Raw genomic sequence first — 3,512 nt, forward strand, 5'->3', positions numbered from 1 at the left:
AATTCATAACCATAACCGTAACCGTAACCATAACCCGAAACGGAAATACTGAGTCCTTGGTGTGGAAATAACCCGAAACAAGAATAAAAAGGCTGATAATTACCTGTCAGCGTGGCTGCTCCTCCATCTGCTCCTCCGGTCCACTTACCTGATATCTTGGACTCTCCTGCATCCATCTTCTACATCACCCATGGAAAAATAAAAATTAAAGCACCACAGTTAATATTTTAAGCCACAGTTGTGGAATGGACGGTGTGCGCGCAAGCGGGTGGATGCACCGATGGACCCGAATTGGCCAGTGCCTTCCTGTGGCCCTGGGACACTGGGGTCAGTGGCCCTGCGGTTATTAACCGCAATTCATAACCCTAACCATAAGCCTAACCTAAACCCTAACCATAACCCGAAACGGAAATACTGAGACCTTGGTGGGGAAATAACCTGAAACAAGAATAAAAAGGCTGATAATTACCTGTCAGCGTGGCTGCTGCTCCATCTGCTCCTCCGGTCCACTCACCTGATATCTTGGACTCTCCTGCATCCATCTTCTCCATCACCCATGGAAAAATAAAAATTAAAGCACCACAGTTAATTTAAGCCACAGTTTGGGAATGGACGGTGTGCGCGCAAGCGGGTGGATGCACCTATGGACCGGAATTGACCAGTGCCTTCCTGTGGCCCTGGGACGCTGGGGTCACAGGCCCTGGGGTTATTAACCGCAATTCATAACCCTAACCATAAGCCTAACCTAAACCCTAACCATAACCCGAAACGGAAATACTGAGCCCTTGGTGGGGAAATAACCTGAAACAAGAATAAAAAGGCTGATAATTACCTGTCAGCGTGGCTGCTGCTCCATCTGCTCCTCCGGTCCACTCACCTGATATCTTGGACTCTCCTGCATCCATCTTCTCCATCACCCATGGAAAAATAAAAATTAAAGCACCACAGTTAATATTTTAAGCCGCAGATGGGGAATGGACGGTGTGCGCGCAAGCGGGTGGATGCACCGATGGACCCGAATTGGCCAGTGCCTTCCTGTGGCCCTGGGACGCTGTGGTCACAGGCCCTGTGGTTATTAACCGCAATTCATAACCCTAACCATAAGCCTAACCTAAACCCTAACCATAACCCGAAACGGAAATACTGAGCCCTTGGTGGGGAAATAACCTGAAACAAGAATAAAAAGGCTGATAATTACCTGTCAGCGTGGCTGCTGCTCCATCTGCTCCTCCGGTCCACTTACCTGATATCTTGGACTCTCCTGCATCCATCTTCTCCATCACCCATGGAAAAATAAAAATTAAAGCACCTCAGTTAATATTTTAAGCCGCAGATGGGGAATGGATGGTGTGCGCGCAAGCGGGTGGATGCACCGATGGACCCGAATTGGCCAGTGCCTTCCTGTGGCCCTGGGACGCTGTGGTCACAGGCCCTGTGGTTATTAACCGCAATTCATAACCCTAACCATAAGCCTAACCTAAACCCTAACCATAACCCGAAACGGAAATACTGAGCCCTTGGTGGGGAAATAACCTGAAACAAGAATAAAAAGGCTGATAATTACCTGTCAGCGTGGCTGCTGCTCCATCTGCTCCTCCGGTCCACTCACCTGATATCTTGGACTCTCCTGCATCCATCTTCTCCATCACCCATGGAAAAATAAAAATGAAAGCACCACAGTTAATATTTTAAGCCACAGCTGTGGAATGGACGGTGTGCGCGCAAGCGGGTGGATGCACCGATGGACCTGAATTGGCCAGTGCCTTCCTGTGGCCCTGGGACGCTGGGGTCACAGGCCCTGCGGTTATTAACCGCAATTCATAACCCTAACCATAAGCCTAACCTAAACCCTAACCATAACCCGAAACGGAAATACTGAGCCCTTGGTGGGGAAATAACCTGAAACAAGAATAAAAAGGCTGATAATTACCTGTCAGCGTGGCTGCTGCTCCATCTGCTCCTCCCGTCCACTCACCTGATATCTTGGACTCTCCTGCATCCATCTTCTACATCACCCATGGAAAGATAAAAATTAAAGCACCACAGTTAATAATTTAAGCCACAGTTTGGGAATGGACGGTGTGCGCGCAAGCGGGTGGATGCACCTATGGACCGGAATTGACCAGTGCCTTCCTGTGGCCCTGGGGTTTCTAACCGCAATTCATAACCATAACCGTAACCGTAACCATAACCCGAAACGGAAATACTGAGTCCTTGGTGTGGAAATAACCCGAAACAAGAATAAAAAGGCTGATAATTACCTGTCAGCGTGGCTGCTCCTCCATCTGCTCCTCCGGTCCACTTACCTGATATCTTGGACTCTCCTGCATCCATCTTCTACATCACCCATGGAAAAATAAAAATTAAAGCACCACAGTTAATATTTTAAGCCACAGTTGTGGAATGGACGGTGTGCGCGCAAGCGGGTGGATGCACCGATGGATCCGAATTGGCCAGTGCCTTCCTGTGGCCCTGGGACACTGGGGTCAGTGGCCCTGCGGTTATTAACCGCAATTCATAACCCTAACCATAAGCCTAACCTAAACCCTAACCATAACCCGAAACGGAAATACTGAGACCTTGGTGGGGAAATAACCTGAAACAAGAATAAAAAGGCTGATAATTACCTGTCAGCGTGGCTGCTGCTCCATCTGCTCCTCCGGTCCACTCACCTGATATCTTGGACTCTCCTGCATCCATCTTCTCCATCACCCATGGAAAAATAAAAATTAAAGCACCACAGTTAATTTAAGCCACAGTTTGGGAATGGACGGTGTGCGCGCAAGCGGGTGGATGCACCTATGGACCGGAATTGACCAGTGCCTTCCTGTGGCCCTGGGACGCTGTGGTCATTAACCGCAATTCATAACCCTAACCATAAGCCTAACCTAAACCCTAACCATAACCCGAAACGGAAATACTGAGCCCTTGGTGGGGAAATAACCTGAAACAAGAATAAAAAGGCTGATAATTACCTGTCAGCGTGGCTGCTGCTCCATCTGCTCCTCCGGTCCACTTACCTGATATCTTGGACTCTCCTGCATCCATCTTCTCCATCACCCATGGAAAAATAAAAATTAAAGCACCACAGTTAATATTTTAAGCCGCAGTTGGGTAATGGACGGTGTGCGCGCAAGCGGGTGGATGCACCGATGGACCCGAATTGGCCAGTGCCTTCCTGTGGCCTTGGGACGCTGTGGTCACAGGCCCTGTGGTTATTAACCGCAATTCATAACCCTAACCATAAGCCTAACCTAAACCCTAACCATAACCCGAAACGGAAATACTGAGCCCTTGGTGGGGAAATAACCTGAAACAAGAATAAAAAGGCTGATAATTACCTGTCAGCGTGGCTGCTGCTCCATCTGCTCCTCCGGTCCACTTACCTGATATCTTGGACTCTCCTGCATCCATCTTCTCCATCACCCATGGAAAAATAAAAATTAAAGCACCACAGTTAATAATTTAAGCCACAGTTTGGGAATGGACGGTGTGCGCGCAAGCGGGTGGAT

At 48.7% G+C, this 3,512-nt stretch overlaps 1 long non-coding RNA gene across 1 annotated transcript; it reads right to left on the minus strand.

The window, feature by feature from the left end:
- Positions 1–356: 356 nt before the first annotated feature.
- On the minus strand, positions 357–3,082 carry LOC140582287 (uncharacterized). The gene is made up of 3 exons (XR_011985216.1): positions 2,800–3,082; positions 2,042–2,105; positions 357–1,309 (listed from the first exon to the last, which is right to left on the minus strand). It is a non-coding gene; the product is annotated as an uncharacterized lncRNA (long non-coding RNA).
- Between the last annotated feature and the right edge of the window lie 430 nt (positions 3,083–3,512).

Source organism: Paramormyrops kingsleyae, chromosome 24, assembly GCF_048594095.1.
Source record: "Paramormyrops kingsleyae isolate MSU_618 chromosome 24, PKINGS_0.4, whole genome shotgun sequence".
NCBI lineage: Eukaryota > Metazoa > Chordata > Actinopteri > Osteoglossiformes > Mormyridae > Paramormyrops > Paramormyrops kingsleyae.